Here is an 11,146-nt window from a genome sequence, read left to right as displayed (position 1 = left end):
ATGTCCTGCTCTCGAATCTTCAACTGATGGTACCCTGATCGCAAATCGATCTTGGAAAACACTTTAGCTCCTTGTAATCGATCAAACAGATCATTGATCATTGGTAGCGGGTACTTGTTCTTGATTGTTACTTCATTCAATCCTCGATAGTCAACAACCATCCTTAACGATCCATCCTTCTTCTCCACTAGAAGTACTGGTGATCCCCAAGGCGAAGAACTTGGGCGAATGTAACCTTTATCCAGTAACTCCTTAATCTGCTTCTTAATTTCCACCAAATCTTTTGCGGGCATCCTATATGGTCGCTTCGATATTGGCCCAGTGCCTGGCAAAAGTTCAATCAAAAACTCAATATCTCTATCCGGTGGCATGCCTGGCAACTCTTCGGGAAATACATCAGGAAAATCCTTTACCACTGGTACTTCCTCCTGCACAACTCCTGATAAGGAATTTACTTGTGTCCTATTTGGCGCATGTCGGGATACATACTTGATCCTTCTTCCTTCTGGCGTTGTGAGCAAAATTGTCTTACTGGCGCAATCGATGTTTCCTCCATACATCGACAGCCAATCCATACCAAGAATCACATCCAGACCTTGGAATTCCAAAATAATTAAATCCGTTGGGAAAACATGCCTTCCTATACCTAATGGCACTTGAAAACATCCTTGACTGGCCATGTACTCTGCTCCTGGTGAGCTTACTAGCATAGGTGTTTTGAGAACCCTAGTGGGCAGGCTATACTTTTCCACAAATCCCCTTGATATGTATGAATGCGATGCACCAGTATCAAAAAGAATGAGTGTAGTAAATGTCTTAACCAAAAACTTACCTATTACTGCATCGGACTGAGCTTCAACCTCCTCCACATTAACGTGGTTCACCTGTCCCCTGTTGAAAGGGTTCGGTTTCTTTCCAGAGCTTCCATTGCCGTTTTGGCCTTCAGGGCATTCATTGGCATAATGTCCGGTCTTGGAACACTTGAAACAGGTGACTTGACTCAGATCTCTGTTGGCTGGGGTTGATGGGGTGTTGCGGTTCTGTCCATTGCTTCCTCCATTCCCATTACCATTCTTGCTGCCATTGTGATTATGCGAGCTACCTACTCCATGGGTATGCTGAAAATGTCCTCCCGGTCTAGGGGTAAAACGTGGCGTCTGCTGAGCTCCTGAATTATACTTTCCTTGTCCATACTTCCTCTTGCGGTTCTCAATTTGCTGCTTCTTCCCTTCAATCATAAGAGCACGATCTACCAACTCCTGGTAGTTGTTGAAGGTGGCTACCATCAACTGCATACTCAACTCATCATTCAGTCCTTCCAGGAACTTCTCCTGCTTAGCTGCATCCGTAGCAACGTCATCTGGGGCATAACGTGCTAGTTTACTAAACTCCTCCACATACTGGCCAACTGTCCATCCTCCTTGGCGCAATTTACGAAACTCACACTTCTTCATGGCCATTGCTCCCGCTGAAACATGGGCAGTATGAAAAGCCTGCTGAAACTGGTCCCATGTGACAGTGTTGACTGGGAAGGTGGCTGTGAAATTCTCCCACCAGGATGCTGCGGGTCCTTCTAACTGATGTGCGGCAAACTTCACCTTCTCCGCATTTGTGCATCCTGCTGTGGTCAACTCCCTAGCTATCTTGCGGAGCCAATCATCTGCCACTATCGGCTCGGTGCTACTGGAAAACACCGGCGGATTCAGCCTAAGAAAACGGGCTAAGTGGTTAACAGGTGGTGGTGGTGGTGGGTTGTTGTTGTTGTTCCCCTGATTCTGATTCTGAACTAGCAACTGCATCAGGGTGTTCTGCTGCTGGATCAACTGGGTGAGCTCCGGCGGAAAGGCAAATCCGGGGTCACGTCTCGGAGGCATCTGAGGGTTTAGAAAAGATGAGATATAAGAATAGAGGGGGTCTAAAGAGAAAACACTACCCATATGCACATGAGGCAAAAGCAAACAATTCACTTCATTCAATCAAACAAAGGCATTCAATCGATCTAGCTATCACAAGAGTGCTCGGACTACTAAATTTACATGGTGGACTACTACTACTGATGAGGTGGTCTACTAGAAATATTCTACGGTTGTAGACTCCATGATATTTGCTCCTGCTTCATCATCATAGTCCTTATCGCTACTATCTGCTTCCGAGTCGGTGCCGTCGATGATGATGTAGTCTTCCGGGCTAATCTCCTTGGGTTCTTTGTCTTCATCTACTGGTGTCGGGCCTCCCATAAATATGCCAATCTTCTTGATCAGATCGTCATTCTTCTCCACCAATACTTCAATTTCTTGTTCATAATCTTCACGTGTAACCTTGAGTTCTTCCTCCAGTTCCTTGATTCTAGTCTTAGCCTTCTTCAGATCTATCATGTCGGCGCACATCTGATTCTCCTGTCGTCGAATGTGCTGATTTAACTCCTGAATAAAAGCTGCAATTGATCTATCTTTCCTGGTGCTGATCATCTCCCAGTGTTCATCTCGGCGCCCACAAATCTGGTAGATAGTATTCTTGAGATCCTTGCGGTAGACTTCTCCAATGCGTCCCATGGAGATGTGAGCTGCCATACTCTTTCCTAGACTCCAAGTTGGTGCATCAAAAGAAAACTCTATGGGCTCAGTGACTGGCATGAACGTCCTTCCTGGAACTTGAACTTGAATCATCCAACGCTCTTCTTCAGGTAAAGTGGCGTTGTAGGTTCCCGTGAAGCTTGGTATTCCTATGTTCAGGTATCTAGTGATTTCCTTCAAGTGGCGTCCAAAGGGTGTATCTTCATCTGGTTGTGTGAACTTGTTCCTTGCATCCGCCATCCTAAAGAGTAGAAAAGATGAGAAGTCTGTAGCGACCAGACCTCAAACAGTCTGATCTCTGTGCTCCGTGTGCATCCCTGGATCAGTAATGCTGACACCACACAGTACTCGAAGGATTTATAGCAGAGTAGCAATCACACACTTATTACATCGGGTGTCTCAAAAGAGAACTTATTACAATAAATATGGCTTAAGGCCATCTAATAACGATAACAACGGAAGGCTTGGAAGATAAGTGAGTCCATCAACTCCAACGGCATCACTGAGTATAGAACCACGACCTAAAACTCCTTAATCGTCGTCTGAAAAATCTGCAACATTAACGATGCAACCCGAAAACGGGCCAGCACGTGGAATATGCTGGCAAGGTAACACATAGAGAGTAATGGAATGCAACAGCTATACTATATGCATATATTTGGCTGGTGGAAAGCATCTATTGGTTTTTTGCGTAAAAGCCAATTTTTCCCTACTTTCAAAGGAATAAAAATTAATTACTATCATTGTGGTTGTTAAACATGAGAATGGTTGAACAGGCATTCTCAATCCCAATAAGATAACATCATTTAAAACCCAACAAAATTAACTTTAGAGTAACATGTTGAGATCACATAATCCAGGTACTAGATACTCAAGATATCCATAACCGGGGACACGGCTAATCATGATTAGTTTATACACTCTGCAGAGGTTTGCGCACTTTTCCCCACAAGACTCGATCGCCTCCGTTGGATTTCTCGCACTACATGGTGTTTGAGAAACGGATGACCGAGACACAGTCTTTCAGAAGCGCTAGCACCTTACGATGGATAGACCGGTACACCTACTTTCCCCTACATCTACTAGTCTACCCTGTAAGAGTTCGCACGACTTACTCAACTATGCCAAAGCCCATAATGGCTTGTGGTTGCACACGGAAGTTTCTAGTAAGAATAATCTCATGGTCCCTTTGAGCCTGGGTGGCGGTCCAAAATAAAAACAGGCAAGTCCTGGAATACCCAGGTGCCTCAATCCACCCAGATGTGTGTTAGGTTGCCACCTTAGATAAACCATTAATTAACAATCTCACATCTGTCATGGATATCACTCACCCAATCCACGTCTACTAGCATAGCATGGCATAAAGCAAACGCAGAAGTAACTCCCAAAGGTTTGATAATAAACAGGTAATAGGTACTACCTCATCTACTTCCCATCCCACAATTTAATTAGATCCTAATCATGCAATGTGTGAGGATGGATCTAATGCAATAAAACTGGGTTGTAAAAAAGGTATGATCAAAGTGTTACTTGCCTTGCTGATGATCCGCGAAACCTAGAGATTCGAAGTAACAGGCGGCGCACTCCGGGTATTCTATCGCAGACAAACAACAAGCATACAATAAGTACTCATCTAATGCACAGGTAAAACTCAAATAGAAGATCTAACCAGAAAGTTCAACTTAAGAACCCTGGTTGGCAAAAAGAATCAAATCGAACGAAGCAAAAGAAATCAAACGGCGAAAGAAAACAACTTCGTTCTAGTAATCTGGATCTAAGTCAAATTTTACAGTAGCAAAAACTTGTTTAAGTTGATTATTCGGAAAGAGGGTTTCGAGACGAAACTCCAGGCGCTTGAATCGCCTGATTCCGATAAACGAGCGAAAAGTTATACTAAAACGAAAATCGGATCAGAAATCGCGATCAGAAAATAACCGCGGAAAATCCGACGAAAAAGAAAAACGACGAACATTAATTTTTAATGGCACGGAAGTCGAGGCGGCGGCGAACCTCGGGCGGCGTGCAACTCCAGCGAGTCGGCGGCGGGTCCGGCGGCGGCGGCGACGGCAGGCGGGCAGCTCACTAGCGAGGTCGGCGCGACTGGTCACGGGCGCGGCGCGCCAGTTACTAGTTGGGCGCGGTCTAGGGTTTGGGCGCTGGCTATGGGCTGGGGTTCGGGTGCTGGCTATTTAAAGGCGCCCCCGGGCAGAGTCCCGCTCGGGTACGGCCCAAAGTCAGTTTCGTTTTTTTTAAATAATTACGCTCGGAAGAAAAATAATAAAAAGAAATACTAAATGGACTCCAAAAATCACGAAATAAATTTTCCCGGGTTTCTAAAATCAAGCCCGATAAAGTGAACATTTATCTGGGCCCAAATCAAATTTTGAAGAAAAACGCGCATTTTTCCTAAATTCAAATAAAAATACCGAAAAACTCCGAAATAAATCTTATTTGATTTTTTTATTAAATCCTCAATATTTCTATATTTTGGGAAAGTCATTTTATTCCCTCTCTCATATTTTTGTAATAGAAATAATTGATGATAAAATAAATAAAATCAAATGATCCTGTTTACAAAATTTGAGAAAACTCAAATATGTAAATAACGAAATCCCAACTCTCTCCGTGGGTCCTTGAGTTGCTTAGGATTTTCTAGGATCAAAACCAAAAGCAAAATAAAATATGATATGCATGATGATCTAATGTATAACATTCCAAATTGAAAATTTGGGATGTTACAAACCTACCCCCCTTAAGATGAATCTCGCCCTCGAGATTCGGGTTGGCTAGAAAATAGGTGAGGGTGGTCCTTGAGCAAATCTTCCTCTCGCTCCCAGGTGGCTTCATCCTCCGTGTGGTGGCTCCACTGAACTTTGCAAAACTTGATAACCTTGCTGCGAGTTAACTCGGCTGGCAAACTCGAGAATCTTGACTGGTTTCTCCTCATAGGTCAAATTGTTATCCAACTGAATTGCTTCCAATGGCACTGTCTCTCAAAGGTATGTCAGCCATCTCCGCGTGACACTTCTTCAACTGAGAAACGTGGAACACATCATGAACTCCTGCAATCCTTCTGGCAATTCCAACTTGTAGGCCACTTCTCCCATACGCTCCAAAACTCGATATGGCCCTACAAATCGTGGCGCTAACTTCCCCTTAACTCCAAAGCGCTTAATCCCTCGAAGTGGGGATACTCGAAGATAAGCTCTGTCTCCGACTTCGTAAACTGTCTCCTTGCGTTTAGAATCTGCGTAGCTCTTCTGCCTGGACTGGGCTACCTTGAGCCTATCGCGAATCAACTTCACCTTCTGTTCAGACTCTTTAATCAGATCTGGTCCAAACAACTGGCGGTCTCCAACTTCGTCCCATGACAACGGTGTCCTGCACCTCCTTCCGTAAGAGCTTCGAAAGGGCCATCTTCAAACTGGTCTGATAGCTATTATTGTAAGAGAACTCTGCATATGGCAAATTATCGTCCCAACTAGATCCATAATCTAGCGCACAAGCTCTCAGCATATCCTCCAAAATCTGATTGACTCTCTCGGTCTGTCCATCTGTCTGCGGATGAAAAGCTGTACTAAATTCTAGCCTAGTACCCAAAGTCTCATGCAACTGCTTCCAGAACTTTGAGGTAAACTGGGTTCCTCTATCTGATACGATGCTCCTCGGAACTCCATGCAAACATACGATCCTGGTCATGTATATCTTTGCCAACTTAGCACTGGTGTAAGTGGTCTTTACTGGGATGAAATGAGCTACCTTCGTCAATCGATCGACTACAACCCAAATCGAGTCATAGCCTGAACGAGTCCTTGGTAATCCCGTGATAAAATCCATGCCTAGCTTATCCCACTTCCATTCGGGTATCGGCAATGGTTGCAACAATCCTGCTGGCTTCTGATGCTCTGCCTTTACTCTCTGACATACGTCACAAACTGCTACATACTCCGCAATATCCTTCTTCATTCCGGTCCACCAGAAAATATCCTTCAAATCCAAATACATCTTGGTATTTCCTGGGTGAATCGAATACGGTGAATCATGTGCCTCTTGCAGAATCAACTTTCTGATCTCCGGGTCATTGGGTACATAAACACGGTCTTCAAACCATAGGGTGTCGTGCTCATCCTCACGAAATCCTTTAGCTTTTCCTTGGCTCATTTTCTCTTTATGAAGCAATCTCCTTGTCAGTTTTCTGAGCTTCTCTGATTCTTATCCATCAAAGTTGACTGAATCTCCAATGCTGCTACATAGCCTCTCGGAACTATTTCCAAACATAGTTCACGAAGATTTTCTGCTAACTCCTTGGGTATTTCTCCCGTCATTAACGTATTGACATGGCTCTTGCGGCTTAATGCGTCAGCTACTACATTAGCCTTCCCGGGATGATAATGCAATTCATATCATAATCCTTGATGAGCTCCAACCATCTCCTTTGTCTGAGGTTCAACTCCTTCTGTGTGAAAATGTACTTCAAACTCTTGTGATCCGTGTACACCTCACAATGATTTCCAATGAGGAAATGTCTCCATGTCTTCAATGCATGCACTACGGCTGCTAACTCCAAATCATGGGTAGCATAATTCAACTCATGAGGTTTGAGCTGTTGTGAGGAATATGAAACAACTCTTCCTTCCTGCATAAGCACTGCTCCAAGTCCTCGACGTGAAGCGTCGCAATACACCTCATAATCCTTGTTCTGATCCGGCAAAATCAACACAGGTGATGTAACCAAACGTTTCTTTAACTCCTGGAAACAGGCCTCACATTCCTCATTCCATTTGAACTTAGTATCCTTCTTCAACAACTCCGTCATAGGCTTCGCAATCTTTGAGAAGTTCTCAATAAATCTCCGGTAGTATCCTGCGAGTCACAGAAAACTCCGGATCTCTCCAACTGTTGTTGGTGCTTCCCACTTGGTCATGGTATCAACTTTAGCGGGATCTACTGCTATACCTTCTCCAGATATAACATGTCCGACGAATCCTACCTCCTTCAACCAAAACTCACATTTGCTAAACTTGGCATATAATTGATGTTCTCTGAGCTTTCCAAGTACCAAACGCAAATGCTCCTTATGCTCCTCTTCATTCTTTGAGAATACCAGAATATCATCGATGAAAACCACGACGAACTTATCCAAAAACTCCATAAACACTTTGTTCATCATGTTCATAAAATAGGCAGGTGCGTTAGTCAGTCCAAATGACATAATGGTATACTCATACAGTCCATATCTTATGGTGAATGCTGTCTTAGGTGTGTCCTGCTCTCGAATCTTTAACTAATGGTACCCTGATTGCAAATCGATCTTGGAAAACACTTTAGCCCCTTGCAATCGATCAAACAGATCATTGATCATTGGTAGCGGGTACTTATTTTTGATTGTTACTTCGTTCAATCCTCGATAATCAACAACCATTCTTAACGATCCATCCTTCTTCTCCACTAGAAGTACTGGTGATCCCCAAGGCGAAGAACTTGGGCGAATGTAACCTTTATCCAGTAACTCCTTAATCTGCTTCTTAATTTCCACCAAATCCTTTTGCGGGCATCCTGTATGGTCGCTTCGATATTGGCCCAGTGCCTGGCAAAAGCTCAATCAAAAACTCAATGTCTCTATCCGGTGGCATGCCTGGCAACTCTTCGGGAAATACATCAGGAAAATCCTTTACCACTGGTACTTCCTCCTGCACAACTCCTGATAAGGAATTTACTTGTGTCCTGTTTGGCGCATGCCGGGATACATACTTGATCCTTCTTCCTTCTGGGGTGGTAAGCAAAATTGTCTTACTGGCGCAATCGATGTTTCCTCCATACATCGACAGCCAATCCATACCAAGAATCACATCCAGACCTTGGGATTCCAGAATAATTAAATCTGTTGGGAAAACATGCCGTCCTATACTTAATGGCACTTGAAAACATCCTTGACTGGCCATGTACTCTGCTCCTGGTGAGCTTACTAGCATAGGTGTTTTGAGAACCCTAGTGGGTAGGCTATACTTTTCCACAAATCCCCTTGATATGTATGAATGCGATGCACCAGTATCAAAAAGAACGAGTGCAGTAAATGACTTAACCAAAAACTTACCTATTACTGCATCGGGCTGAGCTTCAACCTCCTCCACATTAACGTGGTTCACCTGTCCCCTGTTGAAAGGGTTCGGCTTCTTTCCAGAGCTTCCATTGCCGTTTTGGCCTTCAGGACATTCATTGGCATAATGTCCGGTCTTGGAACACTTGAAACAGGTGACTTGACTCAGATCTCTCTTGGCTGGGGTTGATGGGGTGTTGCGGTTCTGTCCATTGCTTCCTCCATTCCCATTACCATTCTTGGTGCCATTGTGATTGTGCGAGCTACCTACTCCATGGGTATGCTGAAAATGTCCTCCCGGTCTAGGGGTAAAACGTGGCTTCTGCTGAGCTCCTGAATTATACTTTCCTTGTCCATACTTCCTCTTGCGGTTCTCAATTTGCTGCTGCTTCCCTTCAATCATAAGAGCACGATCTACCAACTCCTGGTAGTTGTTGAAGGTGGCTACCATCAACTGCATACTCAACTCATCATTCAGTCCTTCCAGGAATTTCTCCTGCTTAGCTGCATCCGTAGCAACGTCATCTGGGGCATAACGTGCTAGCTTACTAAACTCCTCCACATACTGGCCAACTGTCCGTCCTCCTTGGCGCAAGTTACGAAACTCACGCTTCTTCATGGCCATTGCTCCTGCTGAAACATGGGCAGTACGAAAAGCCTGCTGAAACTGGTCCCATGTGACAGTGTCGACTGGGAAGGTGGCTGTGAAATTCTCCCACCAGATGCTGCGGGTCCTTCTAACTGATGTGCGGCAAACTTCACCTTCTCCACATCTGTGCATCCTGCTGTGGTCAACTCCCTAGCTGTCTTGCGGAGCCAATCATCTGCTACTATCGGCTCGGTGCTACTGGAAAACACCGGCGGATTCAGCCTAAGAAAACGGGCTAAGTGGTCAACAGGTGGTGGTGGTGGTGGTGGGTTGTTGTTGTTGTTCCCCTGATTCTGATTCTGGACTAGCAACTGCATCAATGTGTTCTGCTGCTGGATCAACTGGGTGAGCTCCGGAGGCAAATCCGGGGTCACGTCTCGGAGGCATCTGAGGGTTTAGAAAAGATGAGATATAAGAATAGAGGGTCTAAAGAGAAAACACTACCCATATGCACATGAGGCAAAAGCAAACAATTCACTTCATTCAATCAAACAAAGGCATACAATCGATCTAGCTATCGCAAGAGTGCTCAGACTACTATATTTACATGGTGGACTACTACTACTGATGAGGTGGTCTACTAGAAATATTCTACGGTTGTAGACTCCATGATATCTGCTCCTGCTTCATCAACATAGTCATCATCTACTATCTTGTTCCGAGTCGGTGCCGTCGATGATGATGTAGTCTTCTGGGGCTAATCTCCTTGGGTTCTTCGTCTTCATCTACTGGTGTCGGGCCTCCCATAAATATTCCAATCTTCTTGATCAGATCGTCATTCTTCTCCACCAATACTTCAATTTCTTCTTCATAATCTTCACGTGTAGCCTTGAGTTCTTCCTCTAGTTCCTTGATTCTAGTCTTAGCCTTCTTCAGATCTATCATGTCGGCGCACATCTGATTCTCCTGTCGTCGAATGTGCTGATTTAACTCCTGGATAAAAGCTGCAATTGATCTATCTTTCCTGGTGCTGATCATCTCCCAGTGTTCATCTCGGCGCCCACAAATCTGGTAGATAGTATCCTTGAGATCCTTGTGGTAGACTTCTCCAATGCGTCCCATGGCGATGTGAGCTGCCATACTCTTTCCTAGACTCCAAGTTGGTGCATCAAAAGAAAACTCTATGGGCTCAGTGACTGGCATGAACGTCCTTCCTGGAACTTGAACTTGAATCATCCAGCGCTCTTCTTCAGGTAAAGTGGCGTTGTAGGTTCCCGTGAAGCTTGGTACTCCTATGTTCAGGTATCTAGTGACTTCCTTCAAGTGGCGTCCAAAGGGTGTATCTTCATCTGGTTGTGTAACTTGTTCCTTGCATCCGCCATCCTAAAGAGTAGAAAAGATGAGAGGTCAGAAGAGAAGAGAGTGAGTAGTGATCTAGGTCTTTAGCTTAGTGGTCGTGTCCTACAGTCAGCGTGTGCTCTGATACCAATGCTGACACCACACAGTACTCGGAGGATTTATAGCAGAGTAGCAATCACACACTTATTACATCGAGTGTCTCAAAAGAGAACTTATTACAATAAATATGGCTTAAGGCCATCTAATAACGATAACAGCGGAAGGCTTGGAAGATAAGTGAGTCCATCAACTCCAACGGCATCACTGAGTATAGAACCACGACCTAAAACTCCTCAATCGTCGTCTGAAAGTCTGCAACATTAACGTTGCAGCCCGAAAACGGGTCAGCACATGGAATATGCTGGCAAGGTAACACATAGAGTAATGGAATGCAACAGCTATACTATATGCATATTTGGCTGGTGGAAAGCTCTATGGTTAAGTTTTTTTGCGTAAAGCCAATTTTTCCCTACTTCAAAGGAATAAATT

The sequence above is a fragment of the Triticum urartu genome, chromosome 6 (assembly GCF_003073215.2).
Source record: "Triticum urartu cultivar G1812 chromosome 6, Tu2.1, whole genome shotgun sequence".
NCBI classification, from domain to species: domain Eukaryota; kingdom Viridiplantae; phylum Streptophyta; class Magnoliopsida; order Poales; family Poaceae; genus Triticum; species Triticum urartu.
The sequence above is the reverse complement of the archived record's forward strand: the minus strand, read 5'-3'. Positions refer to the sequence as shown.